The sequence below is a fragment of the Pinus tabuliformis genome, chromosome 5_1 (assembly GCF_031772625.1).
Source record: "Pinus tabuliformis cultivar Carrire ecotype Pingquan chromosome 5_1, CPIR1, whole genome shotgun sequence".
NCBI classification, from domain to species: domain Eukaryota; kingdom Viridiplantae; phylum Streptophyta; class Pinopsida; order Pinales; family Pinaceae; genus Pinus; species Pinus tabuliformis.
Genome location: NC_142305.1, coordinates 146,869,132 through 146,895,549, shown reverse-complemented (window position 1 = coordinate 146,895,549; position 26,418 = coordinate 146,869,132).

Genomic DNA, 26,418 nt, shown 5'->3' with positions numbered 1-26,418 from the left:
TTGAAGTTGTTCCATGTAGACAAGCAAATGATACTACTATCATTCAGTTCCTTGAGACCAATATCCTTTCTAGATTTGGTTGTCCTGATAAGATAATAACAGACAATGCTGCTGCTTTCAGATCTAAGAAGATGGTGAATTTCTGCCACAAATTTCATATTACTTTGGGCCACTCCACTGCATACTACCCTCAAGGAAATGGCCTAGCAGAATCATCAAATAAAAGCCTTATAAACATCATAAAAAAGGTGTTGGAAGAAAATAAGAAGAACTGGCATAAGAAGCTTGTCAATGCCTTATGGGCAGACAAACTAACAACCAAGAGATCTATTGGGGTCAGCCCATATGAGTTAGTCTATGGATTAGAAGCCAAATTTCCTTCATCACTGGGGGTTCCTGTTATGAAACTACTTCAAGAAAGTCAAGCTGAGCCCAATGACATACAAAGAAGGATCAATCAAATAATATGCTTGCAGCAAACTAGAGACCAAGTCTATAACAGAGTTCAAGTTTTACAAGAAAAGTTAAAGAAAGCTTTTGACAGAAGGATTAAGGCTGAAGACTTTAACATTGGGGACAAAGTCCTCAAGTGGGATTCAAGAAGGGAAGATAAAGGAAAACATGGGAAGTTTGATTCCATTTGGAGAGGGCCATTTGTTATCCAAGCAATGCAAGGAAACAACACTTACTTCCTAAAAAATCTGGATGAAACTGACCTGGATGAAGGTCCTGTGAATGGCAGGATGTTGAAGCACTATTTTAATTACTTTCCATGAACATAGCATGGTTGTTCCCCTGTACATAATCTGTTGTATATTATGTTTTCTTTCAGCATGTGAATAGCTCAGTTTGAAAGGTCCTGCACAACCAGGAAAAGGCTTTTAGTTCAGCAAGTTCCACAAGTATGACCGAGCACAATTTTGAAATTTCAAGGAGAAAAACTCCAAGATTTGGTGAAAGAAGTCAAGGGCCAAGGCATTCTGACCTGTTGTTCTTGGTCTTTCAAGAAGAAAAACCATCCCCATGTGGAGCCACTGTTAGATACCTATACCAATAGGTTTCATATTTCATGATGGGCAAATAAAAGTTCCAAATATGCTCTGCTTTGGTGATGCAAAGATCCCATATTTCCAAGAGAAGACAATGTGTGTACATAAGCTTGATGTTGACTCAATTTTGGATGGGTGATCCAAAAGCCTAATCTGGATCATGCCATGTTTCAATTTCTTGTTGTAAAATAGAGAAAGAAGTCTGTCCAAACTGTTCAATCTTGGCATACCAGTAGTTGGGTAGAGAATGAAGGTTCCCAACTGCTTAATCTGGGGCCTTGGAAGCAATAAGGGTAGTTCTAGATAGAAAATCAAAAGAAAAAGCCAAAGGAAAAGAAAAGGCACATGAGGGTCTGCAAGTCTAAGTGCACCCTCCATGAAGAAACAAAAAATGCTAGGCAAGTAGATGGGTAGGTAGATGGGGTTGCAGAAATGTCATTCCTTTCAACTGAATTTTGCTGGTCTAACATAAAGGAAGCATCAATGGATAAGAGAAGCTTCTCTTCCCTATCATTTGCAGCAACACAATGGAGCATGTCTAACTTCCTAGTCTCCCCCCTCACATTCATTGCTAACATCCCATTGCCAGCCATGTTCATGAAAGTAACCAAGGTCTTATGGTGGTTCTTGTTTCTTTAAAAGCCACATTTCTGGTGTAAAATTCTTTTCATTTTGATCTACTCCCTAAACTAAGTTGATTCCATACAAAACTTAGTGTTTCCCCTCCTCATCCACCTCTTCTACTCATATTAACCCCTAACTTCTACTATTTGACTCCTTATACCCCCTTTTCCCCCTATTACTATGTAAATTATGCAAAAAAAACCCCAAAATACCTATGTATCCCCTTCCCCAAGCATTATAGCTCTAAGTTTGGTTTCAAATGTTTTAAAGCGCTAAAACCATTAAGTGCGACCCAAAGAGCGCTGGAAAATTAATTATGGGATTAATCCGGGATTCGCCTGGATTAATAACCTAAATGCGCTTTGTAAATAAATATGTGTATAAACCCACTTAACACATAACACTGCAAAAAACCATAAAAACCCACTTTTTACCAAGTTCCGCCGGGCACACAGTTCAGAGAATAATAATATTTTATTGGCCCCGCATTCCGTATTGTCCTTACATCTCATCAACCCGTCGACCGTCGGATCTGGGCTTTCCCATCCGATGGCACAGATCCATATCGGGTCGGTCCCGATGTACTGCCTTTATCGCCCGAGAAACTGTCAGAGGGTGACGTCAGGCCTGCGCCACGCGTCACCCACAAATTCTCTCGGGTCGCCCTCTGATAAATCCACGACCATATCAATAGCGGTCCGAGAAATACCATTTACCGTTTCTGGTTTACCGCTGGTCCCGCTGTGCCCACGTCATGGCTACGTCATGCCCACGTCAGGCCAACTCACCGCCGCATCAGCGCCCCTACCCGCCAGTGCTCCGACATGTCCGCCAGCTACGTATCCCCGTGGACCACTCACAGCTTGCCACCTCACCCGATGACGTCATCCGACCCTGACCCCACCTGATGACGTCATGCTGATGTCATCCAAAAAAAATCGCCAAAATCCCAAAAAGTCCATATTTTCACCGAAAATCGTGTTTTTTGTCACTTTTGTTAAAACAACTATTACTCTGCTTTGCATGTGTTTTACGACCAATCCATCGCCAACCTGCAGAAATCAACCCAGAGACCGTGGGCGCGTCCAATCCACCTGCATTCGTAGCCATTGCCGGCAATTGAAGAGGTATTTATCGATATCATTCCCTCCGCGCCTGGTTTTGTCCATGATTGTCCAAAGATAGCATAGAAAGAGTGAGAAAACACTGTATTTACCAGCAAACCTCCAGTAACCTGTGTCCATTTCCAACTGTTGGGTCCGAATTCCTCTCCAGAACCTGCATTTAAACAAATTTCTCGAAATTCACAGTTAGTTCGCGCATTCGTGAACTAAGAACCCGAGCTACACTAATTCACCGTGAAGAGAGTTTTTTAGGCCGAGCATTTGCTCTATCAGTGCTCTGTGCAGTATTTCAATTGCTGTCACTGCCATTTACCCTCTGTTCCTTTGTAATTCACCTCTCTGTTCCAAGAAATACTCCTCTGGGTTGCTCTGTTCAGTAACACCAGTTCATATACAAAACAAAGTCCTAAAGTAGCCATGGAAACACCAGTAGCCCTGAATATTCAACCTCTGAATGCTCCACAAAGAGAATTAGAATGGAAGGCCCTAGGGGATAAGGATTATCAGATGATAGACTCATTTTCAATGAATTCCAAATTTAACATCCATCTGCTGAATGAGTTAAAAGCCCAACACCTCAGTGGAGCTGATATATTAGGGATTTGGGACTCCAATTTTCCCATTTTTAACCTTCCTCAAGTCAATCCCCTTCCAGACTTGATCCATAGATGTTGTGAATGCTATGATCCATGTCAGAGAGCTGTTCTCAGTCCCACAGGCTCCGTCTTGTTTCCTATTACCCCTGAGGCCATAAATGAGATGATGCACTTTCACACTGCAAGACCATTGACTCCTCTCTCCATGTTAGACTTATTAAAGAAGGGGAGCAACCTGTCCAGTGCCCAGATCATCAAAATCAATCAGTTATTCATACAGCCAAGCTCTGAAATTGTGAGAACTCCTCCTATTGGAAACCCATACCTCAATGACTTGGGCAAAATGCTTGTAGATTTGATTAGCTATGTCCTGGGCTACAAGGGAGTTGAGGATGTTGATGACACCATTATGGCTATGCTGTCCATATTTTCTCCTGGGAAGCCTCCTGCTGTGCACTATGACTATGATGAAATGCAAAGAATTCTCCATCTCTCTAAGTCCTATAGCATTGGTGATTGGTACTTTTACCAACACCACACAGTAATCAGAATATATGGCTGTGAGTTGGACCCTTATAGGCTGCCAAGATATGTCCCTATGAGACTATTTTCCTTGGAGTATTTCAGGTAGTTTGGAAATGCAGACATGATACATTTCCATAGTAAAAACAAGAAAGTGCAACTAAAAGTCAGGAACCAGCTAGGCCCTTTCCTTTACAACATAAGGGAGGAAGGATGGAAGGAAGCAGATGGCATGCTAGAGGCCCTCCAATTAGAAACTAGTTTCAAATGGGTACCTTATGACCCTAATCATTTCATTTCTCTTAGGAGGATAAAACATAAATTGGGTGGCTATGCTCACATTAAATTGCCTCATATTGAGAAATATGCCAATCTGCTAAGTTGGAAAGAGGGCACCCTAGAAGAGCTAATGACTAGAGAGCAAATACTACAAAGAGAAGCAAAAAATATTGAGAAAGTGGCTGACATGGAAACTTGTGGGCAGGTTTCCTCTTCATACCAAAGGTAGCTTGGAGCAGCTGTATCATCTTCAACAACACATCAGCAAGAACAACCACCTCCTATGGCAGAAAAGCAAGCAGAAAAATAGGTAGAACAGCAAGAAGGAGGGCGAAAAGAGGGGCAGCAAGTACAGCAGCAAGAGCGAACACCTGAAGCCCCAATATCCAATGAGCAACAGGCTCAAGAGAATGTGCCCCTTAGGCAAGAAAAGATAGTGGAGGCCTCAGTACTACAGACTCCACAAAAAGAAGAAAAGGGAAAGAAGAGGGATAGAGAGCAGGAGACTCCCCTCACCACCTCCACAACTCACGGGGAGAAAAGGCACAGAATGAATCCCCTCTCTGAGGAAGAAATGCCTATTGGGCAATCTTTGGGCATGGGCCCACCAAGCATGGAAGCATCTGCAAGTTCCTTTCAGCAAGAACAGGAAAGGACAGTTGGAGGAGAAGTCAGCTCCTCAAGCCACCAAAGGGGAGCTGAAGCAGGCATCAAACAACAGTTTATAGATATCAAAAAGAGGAATGAGCCACTCAAGATACAACTCTATAATCACTTGTTGAAAATGGCCCCTACAAACCAACAGAAGTTGATGTCTGCATACGATGTGCATGAGGGCAAAATGGTAATGAGTCATTTCATGTCAACCATGCTGCAGCCACAGTCAGCTGCAGACTACATAAGGACCAACCTTGAGGTCCTTGCAAAATACATCCACCCTATGGATCAGATTGAATTGCATAAGCAAACGGGTGAGATGGTGTATGCCACTCTTGCGGACAAAACATTGGTAACTCTTAGGCTAGAAAATAACCTAAAAAATACAGCTGCCCAACTTGAGTTGGAGAAAGCATCCTCTCAAGCAAAGGACAACCAAATCAAATCTTTAGAGGATATAATCATAGAACTTGGGCATGATCCCAAGGACATCAAGGCTGTACAAGCGCTGCTGAAGCTAAGAGATGCAGATATGGCAACACTAAGAAAAATGGTTAAGATCCCAACAACTATTCACCCACAAACAGAAGAGGTTGCTCAGCTGAGACATGACCAAGATGCAACAGCTATGCTGGTATCGTTATACAAACAGCTGATCCAGACACAGGAGAAATTGGGAGAATCAGAGGCAGCACTGCAGGCAGCCCTACAACAGAGGGAAGTAGGCCAAACATCACAGCCCCCTCCACAAATAATCAACCTTGAGGAACCCCCTCAAACTAGTGCTCCTCCTATAGAACAGACAGCTCAGGCAGCACCATCTACATCAACACAAGCACCAACAACAGAGCAGGCTCCAAGCCTTGATATGCAGAAGCTGAAGAATGAAATTCAGGCCCTAGAAGCCCAAATGGCAGAGTTAAATGAAGCCAGGGAGAATTTGGCTAAGCTCAATGAAAGATATGACAAGTCAAAGCAAAATGTGGCAGAAAAAGGGAGGGAAATAAAGGCCCTTAAGGAGAAGATAAAGGAGCTGGAGAAGGAGCTCACCCTTGACAAAGTGGTGGCTGAGCTTAGGACAGTTTTATGGGCCAATATTGGCCAATCAATCACAAATCAGTGGAAGTACATTGAGACTATTCATGAGCAAATCGAGCTCATAGGAAAAACACACAGAGAAGTCTAGAGAGCAATGGCATCTCTAGGCAACATGCCTGAGGTAGCCAATAGAATGATTAATGTGCTCAATAACCATACAGGTCCTCAACTGGCAGCAATGGGAATTCCCAACAGAACTGAAACCATTTTGCTAATAAAGAGGGTCCTTACATTAAGAAGCCTGGTACAAACACTGGAAAGAAGAAGCCAGGACATGCAGACAGAAGTAAACAGGTTCATGGACAGGTTTGTAGCACTACAAGGCAGAGGTCTTCCTGGCTTACTGAACAGCACAGGTAGACTACTTTCACATGAGAACTATGCAAAGAGGGTCAACACATTTGCTAAAAATTAGATCACTGTAATACCAAGTACCTCAGAAGAAACAGGGCCAGCATCTGGGCAAAATATCTATGATAGAGTAGAGAATTTGTTTTTTGTTATGAATGAGATCAAGCATTTGTTTGAAGTGCCTCCAAACTTCTACAAATATACAGAGGCAGATGAGACCTTGGATGCAATTTTGAGACATCAATTGCCCACACAAGAAAGGTGGGCCAAAATGATACAGTTGATACTGTAATCAAAGGCCTTTCATCAAAAACATAAGTCATCATGTACAGGAAAATTTGATGCATTCAGTATGACTGAAGAAATATGGACTGAGCCAACTCAGCAGAAAGATTCGGCGACCAAAGCAATACTGATAGCTGCAAATGACAGGGCCGAGGAAACTACAACATGACAAAGCCAAAAAGACACATCATCCAGCATTTATTCGGAACGCTCAACGGACTCAGTGGCCTCCAAAGGTCAAAAAGACTTCTGACAACATTAAAGAGCATTCATTTTGTATTTAAGAGTAGTAATAACTTCTTTATCTGCTATTGTGTAAAGTTGGTGAGCATATTTAATTATCAAAATGACTCAGCGGTTCAGATATTTGTAGAACCGATTTTATATATTCCCCCTCGCATAAGCTTGCAGGGGTTGTTGTTACTTGTTCAAAAAAGAGAACTTGGCTGTATTTTGGAGAGATAATACAAAGGAGCTTTTGGAATTTCAGAGATTTTCTTTTCTGATGTATACTGTGTTGGAACCATTGAATGCTGCAGAATTCTAGTGCTATAGCTTGATACAATAAGTTTCTCTATCTCTATCTATGTTTTATTTTTGTGTATTTCATTTCTCACATATGTGGTCTAATCTCAACAAGAAAGAAGAAGAATAACTCAGGATTTGTCCATGGAGACACCCTGAATTCAATCTTTCGTTATTATAAATGTTTTCTTCAGGTTTATCTGTTAAATTGGAATTCTTAAATGCTCCAAATTACTATAAATCTTTGACAGTTTCGGTGCAGTAATTCTTAGATGCTACTGAACAGATTCTGCCCTTTCTCAACTTACAGTCACACTATATATAAGTTTCCATTTCACTCTGTTTCATTTATAAACCAAAATTTGTATCATGAATAGCTGTCTAGCTCTACAGTAAATCCTTCTCCATCACAGACATCAGGACCTACTCAATTTCTGACTCCATATGCCCAATGGACTAGAGATCCCTCAAACATTTCATGCCCTTCTCAAAACAATAGTTCACAACCAAAACCTTAAAAACAAAAACTGAATTCACAACTAGCCTAAAATCTTCACAAACATAGCTAAAACTTAAAGAGAGAGCCCTCTCTGATTATAGGTAGGCTAGGACCTATAATCCAAAGCTTGGTTAGTGGTTACCCCGGCCATATTCCCTTGGGAGTCAAAGGGAACAACCTGGGTGTTAACAGGAACGTGAATTTGATTATATTGAATATCAGCATATTCCGAGGTCTTTAAATACATTAGTAGATGCAATTGCTTCTCGAATGTTAAAATAGACATTTGCAATAATCATACATGTAAATTTAAAACCGTTCCATAACATGATTTATAAGATAAGCCGGTAATAGTGATATATATATATATAGGAGTGTGTCAAAAAATACATCGTCCTCGATCATAGGTTGAAAAACACCTTATGATCGGCAAAAATGATAAGTACAAAAAACAAAAATGTCATATGTGCCCACAATAGGCGATCATCCTATCACTGGTGATGATCTCTATAAGAAACCACTGCATGGGCCACCTTGCAAAGGAACCTCCTAAAAGGTCCCGGGACCCCAATCACATAGCGCTAAAGTCGACGAGGAATGTCATCTATAGTGGTCTCAGGAATATCTCCTGTCAAGCGCTCGAGATGACCCTCCAACTCAGCCAAAACCTCTGTTGGTTCGTCCTGTGAGGCTGGCGCGGGTGCAACTGGTTGTCTCCTCTCGAAAGGCCGGAGAGCGGCTAGTCGCTGTGGACCCAGATCTGCATTTTAAAATTTTTACTGTCAGTTTTGAGATGATGGAAAAATAAAAAAATTAAAATAGGAAAATGTTGAAAAGGATTTTACCTGACTCGTCCCACTGCTCTCCTGGTGGAAGAACCATGTCTAGGTCACCACGAAAATCTATCCCAGCGTAAGGGAAGTCCTGAATGGAAAAGACCTGGTTTTCTAGCCATTGGAAATACTCAGGTTTGAATCGAGCAACCTCTGTCCTCTCGTCCGGGTGACGGGCCATGACTGCGACCCATCGCATCAGTTTGGGCTCTCGAGGAAGCCCAACTCCAACAGTAAGGTGTTGTGGGATCAACATAGGAACCCTCTTGTTATAGACATTTTTGTGCCTTACAGCTATAAGCATGAAATGTCCATAATCTAAGGGATCCAAAGTCCCTAAACATGTTGTTCCTACCCCTAGAGGAACAAGGCTAACAAACCACAGCAATTCACAGAAGTTCTCCACCAGAAACTGCTCAAAAACAAGTCAATTTTGGATCAATTCAGTGGCTCCACTAGCTGTCTGCGCTGAATGTCAAAGCCAACACTGGCTACCTACACTGTAACGCAGGTAGAAGCACTACCAGGGTGCGCTGAGCGAGAGTTGACAAATGGAAAGTTCATTCCAAGAGGTGTCAAGACCCAGGAAGCTTCCAGAATCTTCCTCAATGACACTTGCCTCAGTGAATTCGACTGGTGATGAGTAAGAGGTTCCCAATCTCCAAGTGGAAGCAAGAACCTCCAAGTGGAATCAAGAACTGACAGAGGGAGAGGACACTAGTCAGATCTCAAGCTGACTCATCCTCTCTCCAAACATCTATATATGGATCTCTCCTCCATGAGATCTGGAGGCTGGAATTTTGTTATTGTAAAGAATTGTTGTTGGTTTGAGATTGGAATCATTGGGTGCTTAATGCTTTAAAGGGGGTGAAGATAGGAATTCCATTTGCTGGGAAGGAGATGCTGGATTGGAGCCCTCTGGGTTGTATCTCTTTCTGAACCTTGTTATTCATCAATAAAGATATCTTGGTTTCTCCTATATACTGGTGTATCTTTGATGTATGATTGCATTAGTATGTTTAGTTTATTTCTAATCTTGAACTAGTTATGAATATGAATCCATGTCTTGTGTAGTGTTCTCTTCTTGTGATCTTGCAGAAACCTCTTGAAGCTGGGCGAGCGAGAAGGCAAGTAGCTGGGAACCCTCAAAGAGAAGAGAGACCGGATCGAGGGACAAACGGAAGACACCGGTTAGTCCATCTATCTCTCTTCATTCTTAATTCATAAAGGAAGAATACTAGAATAGCTGTCTCTGTTTGTTGCTAAGGCACTGTCACACCTTAGGTGGATAGGATCGTCCTGCATAGGCATTTTTCCCCACAACAAATTGGCGACTCCGCTGGGGAGATCTGTTTAGTCATTTTATTTGTGTTTCCATCATTGTTTGTTTCATAGACTCAATAGCAACAATCGAACTGCATCTGCTATTCTCAGATGCAAAGTAGATAGTTGCTGCTTTGATCCAATCACTGGATTTGTCTATGATCTGAACAATGGACTCACAAATGATTTGATGATCCTTTGTGATAGATCTTAGTACTCCCTCAAAGCATCCCTTTGATTGTACCTTGCTTGTTGCTTTGATTTGGCCTGAAACTGTAGATTAATCAACAATCTGTGACCCAGAACCCAGAGACAAACTCTCGTTTCTCCTTCAGTGCAAACCCTGTGAAGAGGTTTTGCATTTCAACACAGGTCCCGTGAAGGCTACCTGCGTTGAATGTCAAAACCCCTGTGTTGAGGTTGCGCTGATCCAGTTAGGCCTTGTGCAGCTGGGGTTCTCTGCTCTGTTTTGCCTTGTTTTGATCTCTGATTTTTGCAGCTTGTAACCAGCATAGGTACCAGTCTGATAACTCCTTTTCTCTGCTTAAATTCCACCTCCTTTTGTACAAAAATACTGTGAGTGTTTTTATGTGTTTGTGGCATCATTTGCAGTTTTCCTTTGCAAGAGTGAAATAGTCATCCTGTAGCCCTTGATTCAGATCTGTTGATTATGATCTTAGGAGAGAGTTCATTGGCTGTTTGCAGTTGATTATACATTTACTTCTGCTTTTGGTTTGAGTTTGTCTCTTTTAAGTGTCGAAACAAGTATTCATTTCGGAAATCGTTAAGTGTTGTAATCTCTTCTACCCTCTCTGATTTCGAAAAAGTGAACTTGTTTGTATTTGTCATTTAAAAGCAAATTCAAAGTTGTACAAAAAGCTTTCTTTGTAGGCATCAATACTAAGAAAGTGGAAAACAAACACCTGCATTGTGCATTTGCATCTTGATAGTTTGCATGTTTGATTTAGGAAAAGTGCATTAGAGTTTGCTGATTGCTCTTTGAGAAAAGATGGTGTCTTTCTTTTCCCTTAGTAGCTAGGATTTTCATAAGTTGAAAAGATATAAAGCTTGCTTATCATCTTTAGACTGCATTTAGGAATTGTATCATACATCTCGTGGTGAACCTCAAAATGCAAACTTCTAAAAAGATCAACCTAAAATAAATTGAATGAACTTAACAACGCTTTGCAACATAACGCACAACATAGAGGTCTAGGCTAGAGACGTGTTCCGGCATCGTAAAGCCTGGTGACTGTCGATCTCATTGATGGTGGGTGATTCCTCCTGAGGGACGATAGCGCCAGTACGGATTGTGCTCCCACGTACCGTCGCGTATATATTGGGAGACCCCTATAGGCATAAAACCTTTATCCTTAGGAAGCCGTGTCGGCCGCCCTACTGATCGCAATGCACTAAACACAGCATTCAAGAAGATCGACCGCCCGTACCCTAAAAGGTATTATGCGGTTTTGCGAAAAGTTTGGCACACCCTCTACCTAGAACTCCAGAGCAGTTCCTTTTGGCCTTTTTCAGACTCTATAATGGAAAAAGTCCATCCGAGCATTTGTCACTTCGGGCTCGTTAAAACATCGAAGGAGACTAGAGTCATCTTTAGCTTTTTCTCGACTCTTTAAAAGTGAAAAAGCAAGTTGTGTCTAAAGCATTGTTAAAATTTATTTTAAACGGAACAATCACCCCTATTCCTGCGTTGATCTTTAGGTTGAGAAAATGGAGCACACCAACCAAGGAATTCCCCTTGGTGGAAATCCTAGTCCCTTCTCCTCTTGGGGAGATGTTGGTGCGCCCCATATGGCCACATTGTCGCTTCCAGGACTGACAATTGGCTTGCCGGTCTGGCTCTTTTCAACCAATGTCGTTCAGAACACCACTATTCCTGAACAGTCGAATCAACAGTCAGACCAGACCAGAGTTGCCCACCAGCCTTCTATTTCATCTAATTCTTCCTCTCCTCCTTCCTCTTCGCTTGACGGAACTGGTAAAACAAAAAACCAAGTTCCTAAAGAGAAGAAGGAAAAGAAGAAGAAAGAGAAGAAGAAGAAGGAGCCAAAAGCGACTGGGGGAAAACAAGTGTCGTCTGACAAAAATCCACACACAGCACTAACTAGGCCTAAATCGCCATGTGTCATATGCAAGGGAGACCACTTCCACAGAGATTGTCCCTGCATCCCTCGGATACTAAGGGACTGGTCTCCCCATTTGCACAATTCGGTGGCGTCAACCTCTGATAGCCATGTTGACAGCACACCGTCAACTAGTGGAAGTGAAGCCCCAGGACAGAGAGGGAAAGCTAGATTTCCCTGCAAACTGTGTGAAGGTGACCATGCCATCCACCGTTGTCCCTTCTTAGATGAGGCTAAAAGAGTTTTGGAAGATTTCCCGATTTTACGAGCGCAACTTCCTCCTGGATATCAAAAACTCCTGCCAAGTCCTTCACTAGTTGAGAACCCGGCTGGCCCGCCCAGGTGGTTAGCCGAAGCACCTATCATTGAAGATGAACTGTCTGGATCCATACCTGACAAAAGTCAAAAGGTTGAGGTGGAAGTTGACCCGGTTTTGCCTGCAGAGGCTCTATCTTCGAATGATACCATCACAGAGGAGAATAAAGATGACACCGTCCAAATTCTCTTTATCAACACAGACTCCGACAAACAAGGGGGAAATTTGCCCATTCCTTTATCGCAAGAAGGAACTTCGTCAGAGTCATGCCCGGCCGTCTATTCGGTCCCACCACCAAGCAACCTAGTTGTCTCGTTCGACTGGAACCAACTAGGCAGACCCCGTTTGCCAGCAAGCATACCATTCAGAATTATCATCCAAATATACAGAATGGTAATGGCTGGAACTATCATTGATGAGGGGCATCTGTGAGTATCATTTCCTCTATTGCTTGGAAAGTGCTTGGTTCACCAGCGCTTTTGCCTGAAATGAGAAATCTATCAGGCTTTGATAAAGGAACCAGTCGACCTTTAGGGATCCTCCCCAATGTGCCCATAACATTGAAAGGGAAGACCATTCAAATGAACGTGATGGTCGTTCAAGGACCCTTGGATTATAATCTACTCCTTGGACGAGACTATATATATTGCATGGGAGCCATCGTCTCCTCACTCTTTAGAGTAATGTGTTTTCCGCATGAAGGAAGAGTGGTCAAGCTCGTGGACCAACTTTCATTTCCCGGATCACGCATCGCAAATAGTCATGTACCATCCCTAAATGGTCCATTCAAGCAAGAAGTGTCTCAACCCACGGTCCGTCCTCCTGATGAGCGCGAGTAATCCGGGAAGATATGACTGGAACCCAGGGGGCATGCGTCATGGTCTGCTTCGGCAGGAAAACTTTGGGTATAGGGTAGGTTTCCGCGGGAGAATATGACTAGTCCGTACCCCGTCCGTGAGTGGAAGAGGGGTTGTTCTAGAATAAGATTCTTTTGTCAAAGTTATGTGAGTTGGCGGGCTTCGTCGCTCACCTTTTTTTGTTTCGATAGACATCGCCGAAGAAGTGTTTTATTCGTGGCCGCGAATGGAGCAATCTTTGGTAACCTGAAAGAGGTAGGCCTCTCTCGGTAAAACAATTGTTTTGCCAGACTAAAGTAGGGGTAACCTTGAAACTCTGTTTTATACCTGGGGGCATGCAAACCTTTCGGAGTGCAAGCAAGGGGCAGCTATTTGTTTTTTTAAATTTTTAGGTCCTCCCTTTAAACCTGTAGGTCTAACCCTTTAAACTCGTAGGATTAGTCGTTTCCGAACTTGCATAACGAAAGGATGCGAGGCATAGCTTGGTGAGATGAAGCTCCATAAAAAATAGAATCTTGATGAGACACTCTTATCATATGACTAGGTAATCGAGCAGTTTTTGCACACAGTTCATGCTCGTTAAAAGATAAACACAAGATCCGAGTAGTTTTATCGTATAGTTCATGCTCGTTAAAAAATAAACATAAAATCGAGCAAGTGTTTCAACCCGCGTTTAAGCTCATTAAAAAATGAACTATCCCGGTAAATAACCACAGTGAATGTAATATCATCAGCCATCAAAGCCTTGGTCGTGTTTGCACCGTCACCTCCACTTTTCCATTGGCCGATCATTCACCTCCATATGTTTGTTTACCCATTTTGAGGAACAACTGCGAAGAGTGATTTCACTAGCCATCCTTGTAACACTGCCGTGATTGGAAAATTCCAACCTGTACCTGGAATCAGCTGCTAACCTGTTTCATCACTCGTTCCTCAAAAGACGAGTCTTCTTTAAGCTCTTTTCATCTGACTCGTAAAATATGAAAAGATTGCCGAGTCCTTGGCCTTCCAGCTCGTTAAAGGGACAGGAAGTGCTATCCCTCCTCTAGATTTTAATCTTTTTGGACCTGAGGGATTATTGCACAAAAAGATCGAGCGCTTGTTTTATTCGGCTCGTTAAAACTATCGAAAACTCATCCCTTCTGTATTGTTTTATACTTTTTCGGACTTAAGGGATTAGATGACGAAAAAGAACTTTTGGAGTTAACTTTACGTACCTTTTCAGACTCTATAAAAATGAAAAGGACTGAGTTATCTTTGTCGTTAGACTCATTAAAATCATTAAATAGCGACAAACTTGTCTTTAGACGAGAACGAGTTTCACTATCTCTAGGCTCGTTAAAACATAGCGATGGGCTTGCCCGAAGGGAAAGTTATAGAACAAGCATATGTTATCCTCCTCAAGCTTGACAAAAATAAAGAGGTATTGGTCAGCAATGACTGGGGAAAAATTGGGAGAAACTCAAGAAAACTTTGATGGTAGCAAGTCGCTCTTGAACATGACACTTTTCCTCCGTACCACAATCGGGTTGGGTTGTTTCATTCACCGGTCACATCCATGGTTTTGCCATACCATCCATATTTGGGGTAATGCTATCGATCCATCGCATCAGTGTCGCCATATGTTCAAGAGAAGTCGTTTAGAAAAGTCAACCGTGTCCCATCCACTGTCGTACATTATCCTTCATCCTTTCATGACCGCCACCCTGAATCATATGTCACAGATCGTTTTCACCTCCATCAAAATCATTAGCTCCGTTCCGTGTCATTGATGTGGGATTCATTAAGGCCCTCCTTTGACGGATCGCTTCTTGTCGACGTCAGCTCATTATCCAAGAAGTTGATCTAGGAACAACCCCTTTAGTACTTTGAAGCTTGCATGCCTCAATGGCAAGTTTCTCACTTCCGGTGACAGGTATACATCAATGACCTTCGACCGAAAGATTTTGCGTGGTGTTCGACGCCAAGTCCTTTATTCACACCATGTGAATCGTACTGCAGTACCTTGAGGGTCATTATCATTATCGGTGATTCCTCTCGCGCTTGTTAATGGTTTACCTCATTGACCGGTAATCAAGCGATGTCTTTCCATGTTCGACTTCAGAACATTTCTCACATGGATCGACTTGTACTTAGAGTGAAGATCGAACGAGTTTGAAGACCCCGGATCTAGTTTCATCCATCCAGGCTGCGATATATATTCAGGAAAGATAAAGACATTGACATGTACATCATTGCAGCAGATAATCATCCTATCCAAAGGATGATAATTGCATCAAAATTATCAGTCTACCATCAGACGATTGTTTGTTCTATGTATAGGAAAATGAATTTATAAAGCTAAGCATGGGAATGCCCGCCTCAGCTAGATCATGAAAGCAGTATGAAAAATAATGTATTGTATTGTATCTCATTACAGGTCTCCTCCCAGCATTGGATGAACTTCGGATCCTCCTGATAAAGCATTTCACCCGATAAACGGCCTCATACTTTAGGGGGCAACTGTTATAGACATTTTTGTGCCTTACAGCTATAAGCATGAAATGTCCATAATCTAAGGGATCCAAAGTCCCTAAACATGTTGTTCCTACCCCTAGAGGAACAAGGTTAACAAACCACAGCAATTCACAGAAGTTCTCCACGAGAAACTGCTCAAAAACAAGTCAATTCTAGATCAATTCAGTGGCTCCACTAGCTGTCTGCGCTGAATGTCAAAGCCAACACTGGCTACCTGCACTGCAACGCAGGTAGAAGCACTACCAGGGTGCGCTGAGCGAGAGTTGACAAATGGAAAGTTCATTCCAAGAGGTATCAAGACCCAGGAAGCTTCCAGAATCTTCCTCAATGACACTTGCCTCAGTGAATTCGACTGGTGATGAGTAAGAGGTTCCCAATCTCCAAGTGGAAGCAAGAACCTCCAAGTGGAATCAAGAACTGACAGAGGGAGAGGACACTAGTCAGATCTCAAGCTGACTCATCCTCTCTCCAAACATCTATATATGGATCTCTCCTCCATGAGATCTGGAGGCTGGAATTTTGTTATTGCAAAGAATTGCTATTGGTTTGAGATTGGAATCATTGGGTGCTTAATGCTTTAAAGGGGGTGAAGATAGGAATTCCATTTGCTGGGAAGGAGATGCTGGATTGGAGCCCTCTGGGTTGTATCTCTTCTTGAACCTTGTTATTCATCAATAAAGCTATCTTGGTTTCTCCTATATACTGGTGTATCTTTGATGTATGATTGCATTAGTATGTTTAGTTTATTTCTAATCCTGAACTAGTTATGAATATGAATCCATGTCTTGTGTAGTGTTCTCTTCTTGTGATCTTGCAGAAACCTCTTGAAGCTGGGCGAGCGAGAAGGCAAGTAGCTGGGAAACCTCAAAGAGAAGAGAGACCGGATCGAGGGACAAACGGAAGACACCGGTTAGTACATCTATCTCTCTTCATTCTTAATTCATAAAGGAAGAATACTAGAATAGCTGTCTCTGTTTGTTGCTAAGGCACTGTCACACCTTAGGTGGATAGGATCGTCCTGCATAGGAATTTTTCCCCACAACACCTCTCCAGGCCAAAACTCACGACCAAAGCCCCATAACCAAAGGTTTTTAGTCGTCCGTTCTTGGCCCTGGTCAGTTGGCCTTTCACATTGGCCAACACAGCGTCGCACCAGTTGAAGATGATGCCTCGAAAGAAATCAACTGCCATACGCATCTGGGATCTGGTGACAATATGGAATGCGGCAGCTCCGCAAAGTCTGGTGACAGTGAATGCAATCACCATGAGCTCAGGACAGGATATCGTCTTTATGTCTATCCCTTTGTCTCTAGCCTGGCTGTTGCAGTACTCTAGCCGAAGGCTATCGACAGACTGGCCACCTGGCCTAGTCCCGTGCAGAGTCAAGTCTTCGCCTCTCTTAGGCAAACCAGTCAAGAAATAAATGTCCGCCGACTCGATTTCGAGCTGGTGGCCGCCAATGAAGAAGCACTGGTCCTGTATGCTCCATCTGTCAACCAGCCACTGTAAGAAATCCACCTGAGCCCTCATGCCAGGAATGGCCCAGAATTTGTACAGTCCGCACGCCCTCAAAGCATCAAGTGAAGGCTGATGATTCCATGCGGCAGAATCCACGTCCTCATGCTCTCGTTCATGCCAATCTAGCATGATGTACTCTCTGCATCAAGTATAAAGACAAATTAAAATGCTAGAAAATATTTTGTGTGGTCCATTTTTGAGAATTTTTGGGTTCAAAACTCTTGCGGCGGGGTACGCACCCTGCAGGTTAGACACAGTGTGTGGGACTACACTTTGTCTACACGGAAGGTGCGGACCCCAAGCTTTTTCCCAATGGAGAAAAAGTCGGGGTCTGCAGGCCTGCAATGGTAAACCTGCGGGCCCCCGCGCGTGGGTTTTGCGCCTAAAAACCCTCCCAAAAATGAAATAAAGGACTAAAACAAAAAATTAAACAGTTAAAAATGAAGAGTAGGATGATGTGGATTACCTGGAGAAGACGGCACTCGATTCCGACGGTTGGATTTTCCGCAATCTTCACGGGAAGTTTTCTGAGCAAAAGCACTATTTTCTCACCCAAACTCAAACGGTAAAAATGAATTGACAAAGGCCCTTTTTATAAGTTTTTTGAGTAAATAAATCACAAATTTGTTTATGTTTCACTTTGAAAAGATATTTTGCGATGTTTTTATCCATTTCAAACAGGTATGAGTAATGTTTGTGTTTTTGTGCAGAATAAAGGATTATTCAGGCGAAATATACCATTTTCGACAGAAAAACATGTAGAGTCATCTTTAAGCTCTTTTATGACTCCTAAAACATGAAAAGATTGCCGAGTGTTTCTTTTAAACTCATTAAAATGGAATTAAAAGATGGTCCACTTACAGCTCTTTTCCGACCGTAAAAACATGAAAAGATTGCCGGATTTTTGTCGTTTCAAATTCGATATTGGTTATAAAATGACGTGTCATTGATCGCTTTTTTACTTTTTTGGGTCAAGGGCACTGATGACGAAAAGTACTCCTTGGTTGTAAAAGATCAAGCAGTTCTCTCAAGTATTATTTTATACTTTTTTGGGCTTGGGAGACACAAATTTACGAAAAAGGTCAACCCTAGAGTCTTCTTAAGTTTTTTCAGACTCTCTAAAATTGAAAAACACTGAGTTTCTCCTATGCTAGACTCGTTAAAATTTCACAGTAAAGGGCCTGTTCAATTACAAACAGGAACGAACCACTCCTTCTTAGGGTTCGAATTTAAACTAAGTTGGACTCATCCGAAGGATGAGCTTATAATCAAGCAAATGTTATCCTCCTCAAGCTTCTCAAAAATAAAGAGGTACTTGCCAGAAATGGTGGGCGAAAAGAGAGAAAAATGAGCCTGTTTGTCATACTTTGTAACCACTCTTGAACACGACACTTTCATTCACCTGGGTTGGGAAATCCTTTGCCTAACAGTTGATCAAACCACATTGGAAATATTCAGCCAGTTTTTGGGTATTAACTTTGGGTCAATTGTCACCAAGCCATCTGTCGTGTCGTTATGTGTTCAAGAGGTCACTGCCAATAAGCCATTCATTTGCGAAATATCTGTCATCCATCTTGACCATCCCTGAGTCAGTCCTTGCAACTAAATTTCTTCAACTTGATCTATGATTTCGTGTTGTGGGCTTGCCTACGATGGATCGCTTTCTATCGACATCAGCTCATTATCTAGAAAGATGATCTAGGAATCATCAGTACCTTGAGATCTGTATGCATCAATGGCAGGTTTCTCACCTTTGACGACAGTTTACATCATTGAATTTTGATCAAAGGATTCTGTGACATGCTGACATCAACACATTTATTCGCATCTCATGGATTGTACTGGGTACTTTGAGGGCCATTGACATTACTGGTGGTTTCTCTCACACTTGTTAATAGTTTACATCATTGACTAGTAATCAAGTGGTTTCTACCATGTTCGACATCAACACATTCATTCACATGGATAGAATCATACTATTTCGGGAAGTAGAAATGAAGACCCTGGATCTACTTTCCACAATCCAAGCTGCGAGGAATTTTGTATTCATTATATAATGGACTATTCATAAACAGATGGCTGCGTCCATACTGTGTCCACATGAGTCTTTACTTGTGATGTTTTACAAGATCATTCCTGTATTAGAGCAGTAGTTAGTTTTTCTAGTCAGTTTTGATCTGAGTATGGGAATGCCTACCTCAGCGATGATATGATCTCATATATATATCTTGCATTGATTGTTTTTTATAGGTTCCAACCGGGCTCTCCACAAGATGATCCTCGAAATGATAAAGTAATTCACTCATCCTAAATGATAAGAAATCCTCATCTACTACAGACTTCGCACTTTAGGGGGCAATCTGTTACACAAAAATATTGTCACCATGATTATTTGCAGTCAGTATGGGTCTATCATCACTTGTGCTGTCCTCCTAAGTAAGTCTCAGACCTCAGTTCTTCAAATAAAGCTTTGGAAATGAGAGAAAGACTTTAAAAATCAATGTAACTCTGGTTACGCACTTTCTCTCATGGTCACCTGCTATCCCGCACCTTCTGTGTACAAAAACTGTGGACCTGCCCGCTCTGTCCCTAACAGTGTAGGTGCGGACCCCTGTGAAAGTCAGAAGGCGCAAGTTTTATCTTAAAAAACTCACTTTGGGTTAATTCTAGAAGTTTCTAGAAGGAATTTTGATGTGGATTGTTCGCTCTGAGGTGGTTCATGTATCCCAAAAGAGAAGGAGCTAATCCCTTGATGAGAGGAGCTATCCCTTTGAAGGAGGGCTTTATCCCTTTGAAGGAGGACCTAGTAACCTCCCTCCATTGCACTATAAATACAGGCATTGGGCTGGTTGCTAGAGAGGTTAGAAGCTGAACATTTTTTAGGGTAAATGCTGGTGAAATCAAGACTTCCTAGTTGAGCTTAAGAGGAGAGATCACACATCTTTTTGGCTTCATTGGGGAGTGAGTGAAACTTGTCAATGTAGAGGAGACTTCTTGCAGGACCCTAGGAGGAGCTTGTATAGCGTCAAGGCAAAGGTTGTAAAGTTCTTCTTATTTTGAATTAATACAATCAAACTCATTTTTCTCAACAAGTATCTCATGTTATTTGTTTCATGGACTCCTTGACTTTAATGTTAAAATGTTTTATGAAATTGGCTTTTCAGGTGCTATTTAATTTGTTTGTCTTGTTTGTGTTTGCAGATTCGCGGAAAGGAGCTCATTTGGATCGAAGAAGCGAGGGCATCCACAAGATTGTGTTGGACCTACGGTAGGCCCTAAAAACACTTGTTTGCTATTGTTTATCAAAGCATATTTAGAGAAAGGTAGTGTCTGGTTGGTTTTCTTGTCATTATGTCTTCTTTAGATTTTAGGAAGGTCTATCTTGTCTGCAAGATCGACTTATTCCGCGTGACACTAGTCACTGCTGTTTCACATTAAGGTTGGGTGATTCCTCCTTTTGTGACTCAATAGTGTTCTAGCACGGATTTGTGCTGCCACGTACCGTCGAGTATATGGGGAGACCCCACTAGGTTATCATCCTTTATCCACAGGAAGCCGTGTTTGCCGCCTTACAAGCCGTAACGCACTGAACACAGCATTCGGGAAGATTGACTGCCATACGGAAAGTCCTTGGTTTTCATATGATTGCCAAGGTGTATATGCAGTTTTACTGATTTGTTTGGTAAATCCTTTTCCTAGTTTCTCCAGAGTAGTCACTTTTGATCCTTTTCAGACTCCCTAAAAGAAAAGGCTCACCTGAGCATTTGTCACTTCGGGCTCACTAAACATTCGAAGACGACTAGAGTCACCTTTTCGTCCTTTTCTCGACTCTTAAAACATGAAAAGGTCAAGTTCAGTTCCTTTGTCTTAAAATTTACTCGGCCACGATTCACATTTAGCCGGTTAGATCTTGTTTGCGTTAGCTTAAGTAGGCTTCTTTTTCGATGGCAAATTTTCCGGGTTTCACCAACCCAGGGATCCCCTTTGACGGAAACCCTGATCATTTCGCTCCTTTTGGGAATGTTGGTGCTCCTTACATTGCAACGTTGTCCCTCCCAGGGTTAATTGTTGGGTTGCCTGTTTGGTTGTTCCCAACCTCTTTGGTTCCTGCCGTCTCAACTTCTGGTCAATCAATCCCTCCACCTGAACAACATCATGTTGATTCTATGGTGGACCTCTCCCCTTCTTCACCTGCTTCTATGTCCTCATCTTATACTTCGCTTGGTGAAAGTCTCGATTCGAGTAACCAGGTGGCTAAGAAGAAGAAGAAGAAGACGAAGAAGAAGAAGTCTCCTAAGGGAGAGGCTAAAAGTGCAGATACTACCTCGAGTACACCTCCCATCGGGCCACCTTCTGCTCCTCTGCGGAAACTCAAATTTCCTTGTAGATTATGCAAGGATGACCATCTTCTGCGCGATTGTCCTGGCATTCCCAGGGTCTTAGAAGTATGGTCTCACGATCCGTCCTGCCCCTTATCATCCTCTGAAGCTCACAACGATGCTACTCTATTAGTTGGAAATGGTAAGGGAAAAGGGAAGATTCGAATCCGATGTAGACTTTGTGAAGGCAATCATCCCCTTCACCTTTGTCCGCTCATGGATAAAGCCTTTGTTGTCTTGGAAAGTCTTACAGCTCCTTCACCCCAACTACCCGTTGGCTATCAACGTCTTTCTGTAGTTGTAGATTGTCCCCCTGTTGACAAAGATATTGATTCAAATTCTTCTCGTGTCCAGGCCCATCTTCCTGAACCTGGCTGTGCCAAGCCTGTTCCAGACCAACCATTGGTCAGCAAGAGTGTCGGCTTGAGTTCACCACCCGTCGACCACTCTGTTTCGGAAGAGCATCATTCCCATGTTCTTCTCATCTCCTCAGATTCTCATGAGTCCGGAAATGACTCTCCTATCCCAGCTACTCCCGAGAGTCCTGCTTCGGTTCTTTTAGAGCAGGGGGCAATCATACGATACCCCACCAAGTAGTTCAGTCGTTTCCTTCGACTGGAGTCGTTTGACCACCTCCCGCCTTCCATCCCATGTCCCTTTCTAGGTCACGGTACACGCCTATAATAAGGTGATACCTGGCACTATTTTGGATGAGGGTGCATCTGTCAGTCTTATGCCTGCTACTACTTGGCAAGCTTTGGGTTCCCCACAGCTTGTGACGGTTGCACCGAATCTGATGGCTTTTGACGGAGGAACTAGTCAACCATTAGGGATCCTTCCAAAGTTCCCTATTACTTTGGGAGGCAAAACCATCTATATAGACGTATCGGTTACCCAAGGTGCTTTAAATTTCAGTCTTCTCCTTGGCCGTGACTATGTTTATGCCATGGGGGCCCTTGTCTCTTCACTTTTCCTTGTGGTTTGCTTTCCACACGATGGAAGAATCGTGACTATAGATCAATTATCGTTCGTTCGTCCCCGGGTCCCTCCTGCGCAGTTGACATCCCCTCCTGTTTTTCATCCACCAGTTGCATCTGCCCCACCACAGATCAAATACGTGGCCACTTATCCCATGCCTGGATCTAGTGATGCCGCCGTCGTGCATAGTGTCCTGGGGGCATTGGACCCTGACTTCCAAGATGTTGGCCTTCCATCGGGAGTGGCATTCTTGGAAGAACCAACTTCTTATTCATTATGATGAAGTTCAGTTGGAGCATGGTTCCTTTCCTATGTCAAGCTCATTAAAAAATGAAATAAGGGTTATGAGGATAGTTCTTTTCCTAGGTCAACCTCATTAAAAAATGAAACAATTCCTCCTTTCCCATCGAGTCTTTTGATTAAGATATCGTAAAATACAAGTCGAGTCTTTCATAGATCTCGAGATTGAACCTTCATTCCGTCCACTTTGTTGAATGCAATGAAGCTTGGGGGGCATGTACCTCATTTTGCGTCATTATGCTGGGGGCATGCGAACTCATAACAAGCATAGTTTTTCGTTTCAAGCTTGTGTAAACATGAAACCGAATCCAAGCAGAGTTCTCCATGGTTCAAGCTTGTGTAAAAATGAACCCATACCTAATTTACATCTTGTGATTGCCGCCTATCCGCTACATTTTGCTAGATGAACCTTGGTTGTTTCATTCCATCGACACCATCTCTTTAGCTGATCATATGCTTTCACTTGGTTGTTTATCCTTTCCTGAGGAACTGCAGCGATGAGTGGTTTTATTAGCCAGCCTCTTGACCATTATATGTTTTGAGCAGTTCCACCATTACCGGAACCAGTTGCTACCCTTTATACCACTCATTCCTCCAGGACGAGTCTCCTTTTAAGCTCTTTTCTGACTCGTAAAAGATGAAAAAATAGCTGAGTATTTTTCCTTTTTGACTCGTTAAAGAGAATAAAAATGGAGGTCTACTTTCAGCTCTTTTCCGACCGTTTAAATGTGAAAATATCGTTGAGTTATCCCTCTTGACTTGTTAAACGTAAATAAGAGGCGGTCGTCCTTAAACTCTTTTCCGACCGTGTAAAAATGAAAGATTGTTGGACCCTTGTCCTTTCAGGTTCGTTAACGGTTACGAAGCGACGTGGTTTCGATCGCTTTTTTACTTTTTTAGGTCGAAATCACTACTCATGAAAAGTACTCCTCGATCGTAATGGTCGGGCGGTTCTTCTGAGCATTGTTTTATACTTTTTCGGGCTCGAGAGACACAACTTTACGAAAAAGGACACCCTTGGAGTTTTCTTTTTTGTTGTCTTTTCAAACTCTCTAAACATGAAAAGACGCCAAGATCTTCCTATGTCAGACTCGTTAAAACTTGATGACATTGGAGTTCGTTGAGATGATGCTTTACAAGCATATGCTATCCCCATCAAGCTTGTTAATAAAAATAACTGGGGTACTCGCCAGAAATGGTGGGGGAAAATGGAACCATAATTATTGTCATGTCGGCAGTATGTCACTCTTGAACATGGCACTTGTCTGCTTTCGTGTCTGGGTGGGGACATCTCATCTTGTTTTTCACTTGCCTCCGTGGATTTGGGTGATCCTGTTTGACCTCTCATTTGCTCATTGCCTCGTCACCATGACCTTTGATCCATTGATATCAAATACTGCCAAGTCCATTGTCGTGCCGCTGATATGTTCAAGAGAAGTTGACCTCTGTAGAATAACAACCTCCCTCTGATAGCTCGCATAATTCTGATTCACCACAACATTCTTCCTCTGTCTCGTGTCGATGATGTGGGAAACACTATGGCCCAACTTCGATCAAGGTCACTTCCAGTCGACTTCAGCTCATTATCTAGGAAGCTGATCTAGAGACTCCCTTCCAGTGCCTTGGAACCTACATGCCTCAATGGCAGGTTCTTCGTGTTTGACGTGAGGTTTTCATCATTGGCCTTCGATCGAATGATTCTATGGGTGTTCGACGCCAGCTCACTGATTCACATGCCGTAGATTGTACCTATAGTACCTTGAGGGCCATTGTCATTATTGGTGGTACCTCTCCCGTCCGTTAACAGTTTTCATTATTGACTGGTAATTAGACGATGTTCATGCATGTTCGACTTCAACTCATGTATTCACATGCTTGAACTTGTACTTTTGTTCGGGTCGAGATGGAGTGCAAGACCCTGGATTTTGTCTGTTGGAATCTAGGCTATGTTTTTATGGATTATTGTTACATGACTCATTCACTAGATGGTTGCAACCATGCCTGAGTCTATTCATCGATCCTCACCGGATGGCTACGCCCATACCTTGGATCTAGATTATTATGTACTCTGTTATGGATGGTTGTGCCCATACCACATATATCATGTACTTGAGCTATCAGTTGTACCTCTCTATGTAGATTCTCCGGTGGCAGCTGCATGTGTTCTTGTAAAGCATTTCACCCCTCTCTCTCTCTCGGGCCTCATGCTTTAGGGGGCATCTGTTACACAGTAATTTGTCACCATTTGTCACCGTCCCTGTTACCCCTTTCCCGCACTTTGGAGGACTCATTCTGGGACTTGTGAGAAGTGACATAACTTGAAAACACTTGCATTATGTTCCCCTATGTATGGACTTCATATGCCTTCAAGACATCTCCTGCAGAATATCCTTAAAAAGTCCCCTTTTTCCATTAGCACGGATCCACAGTGTATTACCCGCGCCAATTGGGGAAATCCTCCAAAGAGGGCGTGCGAGTTGGCACGCTATCTCAGAGTTATACCCACGCCAACCAAGTTTGGGAAAGCTTTTTAACAAATGCACGCCCGAAAGTTTTTTCCTTTCGACTCATGAAGTTTTTTAAGGATAATGGCAATCTCATGGATGTTGGGATTCATCATATCTCTATCCATAATAGATTTTCGAGGATAATGCTAACCCCATGGATGTCTGGATTCATTGTATCTCTTCCTCCTCCTCCATCTATAAAAGCTTGTTCTGTTGCATTTGACAAGCTAGTTCAAGCATAGGGAGAATTATACTGTCAGAAGTCTGAGAGATTGCTGTAAGAGTCTTCTTTGCATTCATAATCAAAGAGAGAGAGGCTTGTTCCCAATCCCAACAAGCTTTGCAAGACATATGTAGCTGATCACCCAGCCAAAGAACGATTTGACGTCAGAACTATGGTTGTATTCTCCTTTGTTGATTATCAATAATAGATGACTATCATTATGGTTCCATTCTTGTTGTTCATTGTGATGATGTTTGAGTTATATCTTTTCTGACCGATATATAATTGCATCTATTGGATTTTATGCTTGTATTCGTATTGTTCTTTGCATGTGCAGGTGTCCATTCATGGAGATCGTGAGGATTGTGACCGTCCAGAGCAAAGGAACGGGAGTGTCAACTCTTCTACAACACTAGCGTTGGAATCCAAGTAGGCTCTCATAATCCACATTTAATTTGCAATTAGGAACTTGCGTGATAGCATTGTTTGATTGTTGCTAGACCCATTTTGGGCTAGTGGGGATCGCCTTTGTCTACATAGGGGATTTACCTCTCCAACAATTTGGCGACTCCACTAGGGAAGCTATTTGTTGTTTGATTCGTAAACTTTGGATGGAGCCTGAAGTACGACCAGGTAGCCTTCGAAACGCTATTGCTATGCATTAGCGAAGTAGATCAACGCCACTTCAGTCAATCTCCGGTTTGGTTTATGAACCGAACAGCTTGGGGTTTGTCTTGCACTTTGGTTTTCTCTTGTTTTTCTTGCTTACGTAAGCTTTCTGGGTTGAATTTTGAAGTTGTTTCTTGTTGCCTGGTCTGTCTGGATACTATTGATCAAGCCCTGGACTGCTTGTTTTTATTTTTAAGCTAGCAAACTTGATTAGCGCGATTTTTTCCCTGACAGTCATGCCAGTGGGT